We start from the raw sequence: 15,924 nt of genomic DNA on the forward strand, positions 1-15,924 counted from the left end.
ACAATCATAATAATGATACATAAGTCACAGGGTTGTTATGGCAATAAAGTAAAATAATGAACAAGAATCTTAGAACAGTACCTAGCACATAGTAAATGCCATATAAATATGAACTATCATAACTGAACAACTAAAGATAAAACATCTGGTAGGGAGTTTTAACAGTCCCCCTGCCAGCACTGCCCTGTAATTAAGGAACATTTTTAAAATTCCAAAAGCCATGTCAAAGACTCTTTTACAGGCCGAGCAAATATTCTACAAAATCAACTGGTTTCAATTATCAGCAATATTTGCTTTATGGGTTAGAGTACATCAAGGGTGGTTATAACCTCCTTTAAGCCTTTCCATTATATAACATCATCTATAATAAAAACTATGTTAAGGAATTCATTATTCAAAGGACTGAATCATCTACATGCAGATGAGTTTAGCATAATTTCTTTAAGCTTGGTAATCATTAAAGACAGAATATTCATTTCATTTTCTTTTGTAAGTCGGTGTCTGAAAACAGTTTAACAAGGTAAAGAAGGCAGGGGCAGCTCACCATTTAGAATGTCTTTAAGGCCTTCTAGTGAAGTAAAGCTCTGTTCCCTGGTGATATGTACTGAATGTTTCTGTCACCTCACAGTTCAGATATTGAAATCTAATCCCAGGGTGATGGTATTTGGAGGCAGGGTCTTTGGGAGGATCAGATCCTGAGGGTGGGGCCTTGGTAAAGGAGATTAGTGGCAGAGAACTGGCCCCCTGCCTGCCCCACCATAGGGGACACTAGAGAATACGCCATCTGCAAACCCACATTCTCCACAGCACCTTATCCTGAGGTCTTCTCTCAGACCTCCAGTCTCCAAAAGCATGAGAGGTAAACCTCTGTTGCTCGAGCCACCTGGTCTATGACATTGTTTCCAAAGTGACAATGACACCAGGCAATTATCATCTACTCTTTAAAAGCAGCATTTCCTCTGTGTTTCTTTTCTAGAGTCCCTAGATTTTCACAGGAAAGTCAGTTTTCTCTTTTTAGTTCACTCTGGGTCCGTCCTGAAGCTCACAAGTCCACCAGGAGCTGGCTAGTGAGGACACGTTTGATGAATGCCGGGGTTTTCAGTCACCTTCTTTATTACACAATTTTATCCCATATTTTCAGTGGTCCTCAAACATTTTTTTGTTGTTGTTGTTCGTCTCCAAGTTAACCATCTGAGCACTTATACTCTATAAAGCAAAAGTGTGTATTAACCTATATCTTAGTTTCTTAAAACAATAAACATTATAAAAATGATGAAAAAGTAGAACAGGTTAAGAGGAAATAGCTAAAAGTAATTTTCCTTTTTGTTTCCTACTTGATCGCCACAGGTATTGGGTATGATTACTTGTGATTACTTAACTTTTGACTATCGCTGATCTTTCCGTAAAGTCTTTGGAGATGTTTGAAGTGATCACTTTTATATGTCCTCAGAAGACATACAAACTATGAAGAACCTTCTTGACTTGATGGATTTGGGGTTCACAGTTTCAGTCTAAGCTTTAGCTAGACCCTGTCTCATCCCTGTGAGAATCACCCAGATCTCTCTGGAGTGGGCAGAAGCCTCATAGCTTTCTCCCTTTGTGAGAATACATTAGTAATACATGTTAAAGGGGGTCAATCCATGGTAAACAACTAAAGAGTCCTCCCTGATATAATTAGAGAAATCAAGGGATCCTTCAGAAAACAGCTTTGGAGAAAACAACAGAATGCAGTGTGAGAATTTTTGTTTTGGAAAAAAATAATTTGTAAAGATCTGCTTTCTGTTTGTTTTCTGGCATCTTTAAGAGCTTTTGGCATCTTTACAGCTTAATTTCGCCCCCAATGAATTGGAAAATTATACTGTATATATTAGTATAGAAAACAGTTTTACAGTCTGATTATTAGGTTCTCAACCCTAAACCTGGAAAATCACGTACTTCAACAGAATTTCCAAACTGTAAAACTGCATGAAATTTATTATTCCCAAACAATGCAGAGCTGTATGTCCTAAACTACTACCTACTCATGTAAAGAAATAGTATATATTGTATACTAGTAAGAAAAAGGCCGTTAGCCTCATGCATATTAGAAGGGAATTCTGAATTATCTTCAAAATGAATAATGATAATTGAAAAGTGCAGGCATATTATGGCACAAGTCACTTGCTCTTCCTTTTAAGAGGCAGTGTTTACCCTTTGGATGTCAGTGCAAATGTTCTCATCTTCTGGGCAATAGGGACAAAGAGGCCCACTTTATGCAAATTTCAGGATGTACATTAGTAGCATACACAGGCAGGCATACTTAAAATGTAATATTCTTAGTACTTTGTACAAACTAGCAGTCTTTTTTTTATTGGAAGGAAATGTCTCCTCCCCCTTAATTATTCCATCTGAATAACCAGTCCTGACATTTAAAGCAAAGCACGTTCAGATTTCCTTTGAAATTTAAAGTTTGTGCTAAATTAGGGTTGTTTGGTGGGAAGTGAGTTTTGCATTTGTTAAGGAGATTTGGTTATAAAAGTTTGATTGACTTAAGACTCCTAAAGTTGGTAAATAGAGCCAGAGGCAAGAAAATGAGAAATAGATCTTGGTGAGAAAGTGATTCATTGCTGTGTTCTATAGTTAGGCTTTAGGACAAGAGGTGTATATCAGAGGTCAAGAAAGAAGCTAGATTGCATTTTTTAGGATTTTGCAATAGCTATGAAGCAAAATATAGTCTCTGTTTATTTACAGACTTTCTTCATGGAGAAAATGGTGGTGGTTTAGTTCTGCAGAATGTACTTGCTTCCTGCCATCAATAGAAGCTGCTTAATAAATATTAAATGCAATTAGGGGAAACTTTGATAAAATAAGTTAGGTGCTTCCCCTAAGTCTTTCTTCCTCTACTGCTGCATCCATTTCTTCTCCCTCTCTTTTCTCCATATTTTGTGTGTCAAACTCCAGTGATATGCCAGGAATTGTAGAAGGTGCAGGTGATACAATAGTGAACAACACTAAACTGCTTATTCTCATAGGTTAAAAAAAGAATAAAAGAAAATGAATAGATTAAATGATTTCTAATTGTTGCTCCGTGCCACTGTGGAAGGCCACAGTCCTTTTGGTGGGCAGAGAATCTGATGGATCCTTGAGCGGTGGGCCAGAGCCTGCAGCCCCTGGAGATATGGTGGGAAGGGCTCAGGGAGGAGGAGGGCAGTGGCTGTGGTGACATCATTGCTTTTCAGAATTGGAAGGACAGGTAGTAAGGTCAGAAAGTGGTGAGAAAGGGGGCAGGAGCAGGCAATGATACTGGCATCTCCTTCCTTCTGATTATCTCTAGGAACATGTCCTGAAGACAGTGGCCTAACCCTCTACCTTGGGCCACCCACGTCAGTTTCCCTGCTGGTGAGTTTCTCCCCTCCATCCTTCCTTTCTTCTTTCCTATTCACTTTCCTTTCTCCTTCCCTGTCATTCATTTTCTTCTGCTTACTTACCTACTAAATAGCGAAATTTAGAATTTCCTCAAATCGAGATTCCACTGGGAAATTTTAAAAAAATTGAATAATTTATATTTACACACACACGCACATGGAATATGTATATATATATATATATATATATATATATATATATATATATGTAAATATATATATATACACACACACATATATACATATGTATATATACATATATATACAATATATATACACACACATAGTGTGTATATATGTATATATATATATTGTGTGTATACATGTATATATATGGTGTGTGTGTGTATATATATATAGTGTATATATAGAAATGGTGTGTGTATATATATAAATGGTGTATAATTTGGTGTATATGAATATACATGGTTGTGTGTGTGTGTGTGTGTGTGTGTGTGTGTGTGTAGAGAGAGAGAGAGAGAGAGAGGGAGAGAGTAACTTCTGAGTTTTCTGAACATGACAGCCTCTGTCCACCAATGCTTTGTCCTTCAGCCTAAGACCTACAGGAGATAGTAAGGAAACCCTTTCCCTCCAGCTCATGCTTCTATTTCTCAATTTCTGGCAGTCTTGGGGAAGTTTTGTGCCTCCAACCATGTCCTCGACTATGGGGCCAGGCAATAAGCATGTCCTCCCAGCAGGAGCAGCTGCGCCATGCTTTCCTCTCCAAGTGCTTCTCCCTGGCTGGTGGGCAAGGTGGCATTCAGAACTAGCAGCCCTCTGCCAGCCTTTCTTCATCCACTATTCACCAACACCTTCTTTTGAAATGGAGTATTATGTGGCACAGTAGCTTGTCATCAAGAGCTGGTCAGCATGCTGCCAGCAAATCAAAAGTACTCGCCTTTAGGAAAAAATGTCAGTTATTGCTAAAGGTCTTATTGTTATCCTAAAATACATCTTCCTGCATCTCCCTCAGATAAACTGCATCCTTTCATACTATAAATAGTCAACAGGATGAGGGGCTTTTAGCTTGCAAAAGCCTACAAAGCTTCTTAGTTTATGGCTCACCCCAGGTTTGAGTTCATTCTACTATATTCCCAGCAAATGGCCACCTGACTGACCCTTGAACATCCCTAACAATGGAAATATTTAATTCCTGTGTAGCTTGTCCATTTAGCTATTCACTTGGCTACCTATTCATCCTCCGTTTGCTTCATTCATTGATCAGCCAGTTGCAAGGTTATTTAATCAATAAGTATTGAGTGCTTTCTATGTACTGGGATTTTTATTAGCCACAAATATAAAGTTAAAAAACACCACAAAAAGAGCTACATCCTATTTTCAAGAAGCTCACAGTTCTTAAAGTCACAGAATGCAGATTTTCCATGGCATTGTAGAATAACAATGCTGTAAAGGGAATGTGTGTACCAAGTTAATTAGGATTATTTGCCTGCCACAGTGGCACTTAGAGAAAAAAGTAAATAAAGTTCTCTGCTACTGCGTCAAGCAGAACAGTGGCCCATCACACACGATTTTATGTAACTAGGTTTTTGTTTTGTTTTTGTTTTGGTTGTCAATGGACCTTTATTTTTAATTTTATTTATATGCAGTGCTGAGAATTGAACCCAGTACCTTACACATACTAGGCAAGCACTCTACCACTGAGCCACAACCCCAGCCCATCTAGGTTTTAATGAAATATCTCACATTAATATATACCTTTATCAACATAATCCCCCCACCTTGAACACTGTTTTAGAGTTCTCCTCCATTTCTATACATGTGTGGCATCTTGATTCTCCTGGTACGACGTACTTGAGGTTCTCCTTGGGGATATCGCTCATGGATGAGGTTTTCCATTTCCTTTATGCTTAAGAGTGTTCTCTGAATTGAAATAGAAGTTCAAACTTCCAAGAGTCCCCACCAGAACAAACTCTCTCTGCTCTTTTCCTATAGAAGTCTGGATGCAGCCATTTAAAAAGGACTGCTTTAGGCTGCCTTTTGGCTCAGTGTCTTAGTTTCTATTTTAATCCTGCCTGGTCTCTTATATGCTTCCCTTTCTTCTTCTGCGGCTTCCCAACTATTTATGCCTCCACATGGCTATACCAGTAGCTCCTGTCTTCTTCTTCTCCTTGAAACGCATACTTTCCTTAACTTGGAACTTCAGCTCTGAAACATTAAAGACCATCTAAAGACTGGGGTGTAACTCAGTGGTAGGGTGTTTAGTTATCATGCACAAAGCCCTGAGTTCCATCCTCAACACTGCCAAAAATCAAAAAACCATTAAACAAAACAAAACAGAAGAAAATAACTAAGTCTCAAAACTCAATTAGCGAAATTCTTCATATTTCTGTGCAACCACTTCTTTCACTGTCTTTTGCTTCTTTGCATTTTTTTGAATAGCTGTTGAAGCTCTTGACTATCATATTGGAATGCTGTGTGACCTTGTGAAAATTATTTCCTCTGAGTCTATTTTCTTACCCATGATGGTGAGACAGTGATACCTACTTCATGACACATTTGAGCATTAAGTAAGGCAAAGTTGTTAAGCTTTCCGCCTTGTGCTTCCATTCTTCTGCATCTTTCCCCTTAATATTTATAAATCATGAAGTAATTTTGGATAGAAGAGGTAATGGACTATACTTCATAGCACCCACCACCTTATGAAAAAGGACACAATTGTAACAGCATTAGATATAACTTCTGCTTAAAAATTTAGAGTGTATTAGTAGATTCGGTTTCTGTTGATAGAGTCAGCCATGATCCTTCTTAGTGTGGAAGTGACCTATAATTCTGCACATATCTTAGTAACAAATGGGAATGACAGGTTATGAGGTTTATGTGAGAACCTGTTATTGTTTATTTGACATAAAGTCCAAAAAATTGGATTTGAGATTCATGTTCTAAATCTTCACCATTTTAGTAATACGTTTACACTAATTTTGTTTGGGGTCCATTTTCTCTCATTAGATTCATATTCAGATCCTGAAACTTATGTACAATTAAACATATTACCATTAGGGGAAAGAAAGGTAGCTCACTATATTTACCCAATCATGATAGCACTTATTTTTTTCTTTAGTTATTCTGAAATAAGTTAATTTCTCTTTGAATAATGCCTTTGGTGAAAGACAAATAACAAATATATTTGCAAGAAAAATATATTTTGGTCATTGCTATGACCAAAACCCAACAAGAACAACTTAAATGAGGAAAAGTTAATTTTGGTTTCATGGTTTCAGAGGTTCAGTCCTTGGTCAGTCAGCTCCATTGCTCTGGGCCCAAGTAGAATAGGACATTATGGCAGAGGAAAGCTTCTCAGGTTAGGGCAGCCAAGAAGCAAATAAAGAGAGGGAGGAGCCAGGGATAAAATCCCCAAGGGCGTATCCCTGGGGATCTACTTCCTTTGTCCACACCCCACCTGCCTACAGTTACCATGTAGTATAGTTGTCCTTCCAAATTATTGATCCAATAAGTAGATTAATCCACCAGTTAGGTTACAACATCTCTGAAAATTGCTGCATTAGCAGTATCTTTTGGGGGGCACCTCACATCCAAACCACAACAATAGGTTTTAAAAATGAAGAAATAAAGATATTTAGAAGTTAACTTTTCAATTTCCCAGTTACCAATGAAGAATATCTATATGGAAGACACAAGTCTTCTTCCAGTGATGTACAAAGAAAAATGGTTTGGCTACATGGAACATCTCAGAGTTTCATAACTGTTGGCTTAAGAAATTCTACTTATTTGCTTATAGAAATAGTTGTGTTTTTTTCACTTATATTTATAAACAAAGTTTCTACTGGGCAGTTTTTAAATAGTAGATATTTTATGGTGAAATTTTTATAGTCATTAAGCAAAATGAATTCAACTAATGCTTAATAGCATGAGAAAAGTCTGTTCAAGTCTTATCACTTAGAAAAGGCAGATAGTCAACTGTACATAGATTCAAACCATGCAAAAAAGAATACGTGAATTCTCAGCGTCATGAAGATAATATTCAAATGGTCATATTTGCTGTTCTTAGTGGTAGTGTTATATATGGGTTCAGTTTTCCTTATCCTTTTCTGTTTCCTAAATGTGCATGATATAATCTATGTTGGGAGAGGTGGGGAGGAGGTAAAGTCAATCAGTTTTGTCGAAGGAAGTGTGATAAACAGCCTGAGATCAGGAGGCCACTGGACTTCTCAGCCTGCAGCCAGGCTTGCAGAGGGCAAAGAGATGCTGGTTGGATCAGCCCCTGGTCCTGGAGGAGCAGCTCAGGAGCCAGTGGCCTCTGACCAGGGAGCCTGCTGAGGGGTAGGGAGAGGAGAGCTACCAAAATATTTCTGATGTGTACGGCTTGCTTTGGCTTCAATATGCTGCCTCTGGGCTAGTTAGTGTGCTTAGAATTCAGCAATGCTCAGAAACTACTGTACCTTGTGACTAACTAAGATCTGAGCTTTTCAGAGTTTCTGAGCTTCTTGGGGATGTGCAATTTTTTTTAAATAAAAGTGGAGTGTTGTGGTGGCATGACTTTGGGCCATATTTTTATTTTGCAATGTAAGGGACAGCAGGAAAAATATAAATAGTGTCTATAATTGTAGTGCTTTCTAAACAAGAAAGAGTTCTACTAAAAATATAGCCAGCACGCCCTAATCTGAGAATAAAAGGCAGTATTTTAATTGGATACATTTTGACTTCTGAAAAGCTCATATTTTTATTAAATCTCATCATAGATATGTGAAAGCCATTGCCATGGAACAGCTTGGGGCCAGGAGTTCCCCCTTAAGGAACCACTGACAGGTTCTCTGCTCACTTCTTTATATTCTTCTCACCTCATTTTAATGAGAAACACTGTCCCTATTCAGAAGTGAGGCAATGAGGCCCAGGTCCTGCAGGGAGTACAGTGGTCTTCTCTGACCAGATTTGGTTGCATTATCTATGAGTCTTCCTTCAGGTTTCTGTCCAGGTTGTCCATGATAAAAAGAAAATGAAACAATTGATTTAAACAGAGAGATTATCTTTGAGAGAGGAACCTAAGCTTTCCAATAGTAAGTTTGTTAAGTTGTTGAAAGTGTTGCTGATTGTCATTGCTAAGTTTAGCTAGAAGGGACTGGGGACATGATTCAACAGAACTGGTGTATGAGTCTTCAAAGGGTGCTGGTGTTGAGGGAAAGCGGCCACCAGGACCTGAAGTCAATTTCTATGCATGTCTGAGTTTGTCAGGTGACCATAAGATCTATTTTTTTTTTAAAGACCCACAGTAACAGATGAAAAGATGCAGACCAACGGTGGGAAGTGAGAAAAGTTTAATTGAAGAAAGAAGATTCAATAACTTTTTTTCTGTTTTGAGAATGTTTTGAGCAGGGGGCACAGTGACCTTTGTACAGAAGGACAAGCTTCTATGGGTTTGTGTCTACCATTCTGAAAAGGCATTTTTGAACTCCTGCTGGATCATCTGAAGTATTTTCAGGGGGCTGTGATACTCTTCCCACATCTCTAAAACATTCCTAGGTGTCTACTTTGAGGTTGGGTGACTTGGAGATAAATTTTAAGCTTTCATCTCTTCACTGGACTAGGATTTACTACTTAAGAGCTATTCATGGAAATGCACAAGGACCAGAAGCAGAACCTGGTGACTCAGCCAGGGTTATCTGCAGTGGATGGGTGGCCTGTATTAACATGGCACTAAGTACTTGAAATCACAGTAAGTCATGGTTCAGCACCAGGTGGGCAAGAGGATTGCCAGAGATGAATGAAGAGTGGTACCAAAAAAAAAAAAATCAAGAATCCTAAAACTCAGGATAACAGTTGAAAAGAAGGAAATTAGAATAGACCCAAGACACACAGTAATTAGTTGTTTACTTAGGTAATCATCTACACCTATTAGGAAGAACCACTTGTATTCCATCTTAATTCTCGATCAATTCCAGGATGTCTTGTCTTGGCAGTGTGTTATACATTCAATGAGAGTGGTAGCTTACATTCAATACATTCAATGAGTGTTTGAGTTTAATGGACTTATTTTTTAGTTTTATGATAATTGATCTTAGTCAATACGCTTTTGCTGATCTTTAATTCTTTTTGATTGAAATCCAAGCAATTGAGCAGAGTCTAATGGAGACACTGCAGTAGCTTACAGATGGGCCGGCCTGCACCTAGCCTTCTGCATTGCTACAAATCTGCAAGTGTGCTGACATGCATAAGCCAGATTCAGGACCCCAATCCACAGAACATATTTGCTTCTATCATGCACATCAAATCAATGAATACTCATACCATTTTCTTCCTTTGAACTCTAGCTCATTTTTGTGATGAAATAAACATAAGAAATTTTAAATGAGGCTTCATCCTGTCAATCACTTCAAAATCCAGTCTATTACTTTTTCAAAGACTTTCATGAGGCAGTCTTGAAGTCTATTTTAACATAGTTTTTTACACTAGCATTTTATTTTGTTCTGTGGAGCAAGAGAATATTTGGCTCTAAACTTAATTCTCCTCGAATAGCTCTCATTTTCTCCCCACTTTGTCTTGGGGAAGTGGAGGTTTTCTCTCCCTCCTCTCCTTCTTGTTATTTCATCTCCTTTCATGCGACTTTACCTCTTTCGTGTCTGGGTTTCTTTTCCTGAGGCTCCTTAACAGTATTCAGGGGTTTACTGAGTTTTCATAGGAATAAAATTCACACCTTTATTTTACCAACTTCAAGCTAGCTGAATTTCAGCAAGTTCTTCATTTGAATGCAGATAGCAAGGCACTGGTATTATATGTGACTCTGACACCAATGAAGTCATAGATGTAATCATAATCGTATCACATTGCAGTTGTCACATAGTTGAAAATTACAGTAGGTGTTAGACACACCTCTATGTATTGATAATTAATATTTTTGCAGGGAAGTCTGTCGCTATCACAAAATTATTCTTGTGATAGTGTGATAATATTTCTCAATAGAGCTAGCTTCCTTCATAATCCTATGAATTTTCTTTTATTTACTTAAAAGTGTTTTCCTGAGGAGGCTTTCAAAAACTCTAAAAGGGGTTCATGGCTTAAAAACTCAAATGGATTTTTCTGTAGTTTCTGTTTTTCAATGTACACCATAGTTTGAAAGTCTTTTGCTTGTCCTGAAATGCCCCCAAGTCAATAAACTTCTATTTTCTTCCCAAATCCTATGATCTAATGTTTTCATATTGCATGTGGAGTAAAGCATTTTTAGTGCCAGTTAGAAAAAATGAATCAGACTTAAATTAGCACTTACTATAATGAAATCAGACCTGTGTAATTGCTATAGTGCAATTACACTCATCTGAAAATTTGCTATGTTTCCCTTTTCAGCATCAAATAATCAAAACTCATATTTGGCTGCGAATGATAAAATGTTCTTTCTTCAAGTGCTGAATATAGACATTGATTTTCTATGACAAAAAACTTCCATAACAACTTAATTGATTAAACTATTTATTAAGTAATCACAACATTCTAGACCCTGTAAAAATAATATTCACTTTAATGGTATAGGAGTGTTTAATACAACACACCAAGTACTAAATGCAACAAATCCAGGTCACCATAGAATATTTTAAGGTTGAAAAGCATTGTATGAGTAAACAGCCTACTAGACACACTTACTGTTGCATATTTATTTGTCTGAATTGAATTCCAGAAATAATCAGATCCTCAGTTGCTGTTGTCTTCTGGTGATTCTGGATCTGTGGAAGAGGCAGCTCCATTTGCAGTGATTGGCTCAAAGGAGAAAAAATTGTGCACTTCCATTGTAAGTCATGGTGTCAAATAGTGGCACAGGACATGAACTCTTGAGTTCAGATGGAGATCTGCATGCTGGCTCTGCTGCTCACTATTCATGGAAACTGTCTTAAAGAGCATTTGAGGCTCAGACTCTGTTTCTTTTTTTTTTTCTCCTTTTAATGAGAATAATAAAAAATTGCAAGGTAGACACAAGAATGAAAAATGCCTGTCACAACTGTCAGTCACCTAGTGAGCCCTCAACAAATTTTAGTTGTTGTGTTTTTGAAAACACACATACACACACATTCTCTCTCTCTCTCTCTCTCTCTCTCTCTCTCTCTCATATATATATATATATATATATATATATATATATTGAAATCTCCACCCTTCCAAACAACAAATCCCAAATTCTTTTTATTGCTACTATGAGCCCAAACGATATGGCATAAAAATACAAACACCCACCCTCCTCCATAGGCACACACATATAGTATATATGAATAAATTGGAAAATACTGTAGGAGAGTAAAACTAACTGCCAGGTGTTGTGATATTTATATCAATTATATCACTTGGAGTCCTGGTATGAAATTGGGCCATTGAAAAGAGTACAAATGAGAGAAAACTTTTCAATTTGCAAATGAAGTTAAGGTGGAGCACCCAAGGAGCAGCAGCCCTGGGGAGCCACTACTGCCCTGCATACAGAGGGGAAGAGGCCACTGCTGGAGCTTGGAGTGCACCCGGCTAGCTCTGTAGGAGAGCACTTGGGAAGGGAGCTGTCACCTTCTCTGAAGCAGATGGGCACTGTGGGAAGGAGCCCAGAGGAAAAATGCTAAGCTCCCTCTGTCTCTGTCAAACCCCCCACCGCCTAGAAGGCAGAAAGCAGAAGAACCCTGGTAAAGCAGTCTACATACAACCCTGGGACACATGATGGAGAAGGGTAGAGAGTGGATGTGGACAGGACATGAATTTAGTCAGCAGAATATCACACGATGCATTTAGGACTTCATTTGTAAATTGTAAAGTTTTCTCTTGAGGGAAGTGTGGTGCCATCAGTATTAGAGTCGTCACGGGGAGGTGCTCTGAATGTGAGAGCTGGGTCTTATGAATGTTCCTGCTTTGAACACATGTGTGTGCAGTTGAGTTACAAACAACATAACCCTTCAGCTAGGACAATTCACCAAATGACATGGTCTGCTGGCCCCTTCAATTAGTGGTGCTGTTTCTTGCTGCGGGGAAATTCTTGGGTTATCATGAATGTGAGAGTTTGGCAAGTGCCCAGGGTATTTGCCTTGTAAGTCTCAGAAAATATCAAGAGCTAAGCAAGCAAATCACCTGTGTGAACTAAGGCACGGGAGGTAGAAATTCAACTAAGTTGACAGTAGGTCTCAGCTCTGTTTCCTTCCCTGTCTTAACTTGGCTAGGTAATCTGCTCAGAGATAAATGGTCTCTGCTGCCCTCCAGCCTGCTGAAGCTTTCACTCAACTGCCATTGATTATTTCTACAAGGTCTATTCATTTGAAACTTTCTATTGATTTGTTTACTGAATTCACTTCAGGACTTATTTTGTGACAGGGATGCTTTCAACAGGGGATTACTTTGGGTCTCATTTATAATTTTGTTATGGTTGGCAAGGGCCTTTGGATGTTCAAAACAAAATAAAACAAAAGTCCCAAATGCTTGATCTTATGATTTTCGTATAATTCAGTGTTTCAAAGGCCTATTCAGTGAATCATTCATTCATCAAACATATTCTCATTGATTGTTTTGTGACAGGTACTTTTGTGGGTATTAGGGATGCATTAGGTACCTCTAAGAGGCCAAATTAATTTCATTTAAAAATTTTTAATAGATAAGACTTCATTTGCCTTGTTCTCTTGAGATCAGTTTTCAGGCCTAGCTAGGGCTCAGCAGAAAAGTCTATAACTGATGATTGATGTCTGCATTGGGCATGAGCTTGAGAAAGAAGCACTTTTGATTCTGTGCTGGCCACTTGATAGGTCTATGTACTGTGCTGCATCTCTTAGGTCTGGTCCCATTTCCTATTGGTGAGAGGAAACCCTTTGTAGTAAGAGACAGGTTAACTTGATACCCAGAAGGCTCTCATAATCTTTGATGAATGAATTAACTTCAGGGTTCAAAAACTCAAAGGAATTGGCCTCTTTTAGACAACATAGCATTCTCCTTTTGTCTTCTTTTTTATCATATTTTAAAAGTGACAGTGAAACTCGTGTATAAAATGGTGGATACCTTTCTGTGGCTCACATTTCTAAAGCTTTTCCCTAATGATGTCTTTGAACTCCATGTGAGTGTTGGAGCTAATAGAGCGTATTTGAAATTATGAATGACTCAATTTGAAATTCCAGACCATCTGCAAGTGGAATCTAAGAATAATTGTAAAGTGAAGAGTAAGCTTACATTTTCTATCTGTGACAGTTACAGGAGAATGCTGTATACTAGCTTCATAGAAAAAGTTGATATGTTTGTCCCTTACTTAGGAAGGGATAATTGAGTTTTAAATCCTCAGAACAATTTTAACAAAAATTTTTTTTTTTTAATACTAGGGATTGAACCCAGGGGTGCTTAACCACTGAGCCACATCTCCTGCTGCTTTTTTATATTTTATTTTGAAACAGGGTCTCTCTGAGTTTCTTAGGGCCTTGTTAAATTGCCGAGTCTGGTTTTGAACTTGAGATCTTCTTGCCTCAGCCTCCCAAGCCGCTGGGATCACATGCTGGCCACCAGGCCAGGGCAATTTTAACACTTCTTGAAAGATGTTTTCTGGTCTATCTCAGAAGTACCCATCTTGACAAAATGAATTAGATCACTAGGTATTATGGTTTATACATATTATTTGAGACATAATAATTGAACCCATTGTCTCTTCCTTATTAAGGTAACTTCTGTCATATGCTTTCTGAATTTACCTTTCTCTCTGCATCCCTTCTTCCTTGTTCTGTGGCAAAAACATATCTTATTTGGGGGTCACTAGGCTCTGCTTCACTCCTCTGTCCATTAACGTGGAAGGAAGCAAGAGCATATTCAGACCTGCAGTGGTCAAGAGGCCACTGCTTCTCTGTGACCTGTGGGCCACACTCGCCCATGGGGATATAATCACAGTGCCCAATCCTGAAGGGCAGAGGCAGCAACCTGATGGGATGGTGGTGGCCCACAGTGTTGCAGTAGCACCCAATAGCCCAAGTGGGAAGGAGGCATGCCAGGTTTTCACCTCTAGTTACCACCTAATCATGGGAAGGTGTCAGGGTCTTGGGAGGGGTGGATGAAGCTAGAGAGGATTTCATTCTTGGGGACTAGGATAGTGGCTCTGAAGCATTGTGGAAATAGCTTAACTTGTGGTGTTACCTTATGGATGCTAACTGAACAGCAACTCTTTGTAGTAAAGATCTGCTGGCTGCCCACTTCCCTGAGGGCTACAGAAACCCCCGGGGGAAGAAATCATAGCCAAGAGGGCAGCTGAGCCCTAAGCCTTCTGTTCTGCTTGAGGACAAGGCACCATCATTTCTCATTGCTTTTTCTTCTTCTCTTTGTAAAAGAAAAAATTATTCAGACACTTGTTAAGATGGTAAGGCAGACTTTGTTCAGGATGGTCAGTAAAAGGGCCAGTGTAATGGGGTTTTGCAGCAGGGGAGAGAGAGATCGGACTCAACACCAAATACAGCAAGGGTAAGTGGACATTTTGAAACAAAGAGCAAAGTGCAGAAGAGGAGGTCAGGGAGTGGAAAATTGCTAAGACACCTTAGGGGTAGGGGAGGGTCTGCCTAAGCCCATTTAATAGGATTCTTCCTAAAGACAGGCCAAGGTGATCAGATATCACCTGGGGGATGGTCAGGGATGAGGAATTTGATCAGACACTTGGGATGAATGATTTTGGCTAAACCAACTAGAAAGGAATCTTGCTAAAGCTCAGCTACTGAAGGACATGCCCAAGGGTGAGCCTTAATGGAGCTCAAAGGAGCCTAAATCAAGTTTATCAAGGAGAGAAATTTGTCACTCATTTTTTCTTTCATCTGATTTTTTCTTTTATTCACTTTTGTTTAATCAGGTAGCTATTATTTGTTTTTACAAATGCTTACTTTGATGCACATAGTATACTGATTGCTTTATTTGACTCATTTCATTTAATCCTTTCAATAAACAGGAAATGTGGTCACTGCTCTTACAGATGTGGAGATGAGTTAGGTTTCCAATATAATTCATGTGTCCAAAGATACACAGCTGGAGCTTGGCAGGCCTCGTTGGAACCCAGAAATGGCTATGGAGGCCACAAATGTATTCTAATAGTATATCCCTGCATTTTATATTTAGTTTAAATACCTTGGGGCTGGGGATGTGGCTCAAGCGGTAGCGCGCTCGCCTGGCATGCGTGCGGCCCGGGTTCGATCCTCAGCACCACATACCAACAAAGATGTTGTGTCCACTGAGAACTAAAAAATAAATATTAAAAAAATTCTCTCTCTCTCTCTCCCCCCCATCTCTCTCTCTCTTTAAAAATAAATAAATAAATAGATAGATAGATAGATAAATAAATAAATAAATACCTTTAAACTGGCTTGTTCTTTCTGGAACAATCACTATTGCCTTTTGTGGTGTGTGTGTGTGTGTGTGTGTGTGTGTGTGTGTGTGTGAGAGAGAGAGAGAGAGAGAGAGAGAGAGAGAGAGAGAGAGGAGGCTAGGGAGAGAGAAAGTATTGGTCCTATAGATATTTAAGTTTGTGGTTCCTACAGAATAACATCATTTTGTTAATGGAGAGAAAAATTGGGGTCCTGGGAAT

Source organism: Urocitellus parryii, chromosome 10 (assembly GCF_045843805.1).
Source record: "Urocitellus parryii isolate mUroPar1 chromosome 10, mUroPar1.hap1, whole genome shotgun sequence".
Classification (NCBI taxonomy): Eukaryota; Metazoa; Chordata; class Mammalia; order Rodentia; family Sciuridae; genus Urocitellus; species Urocitellus parryii.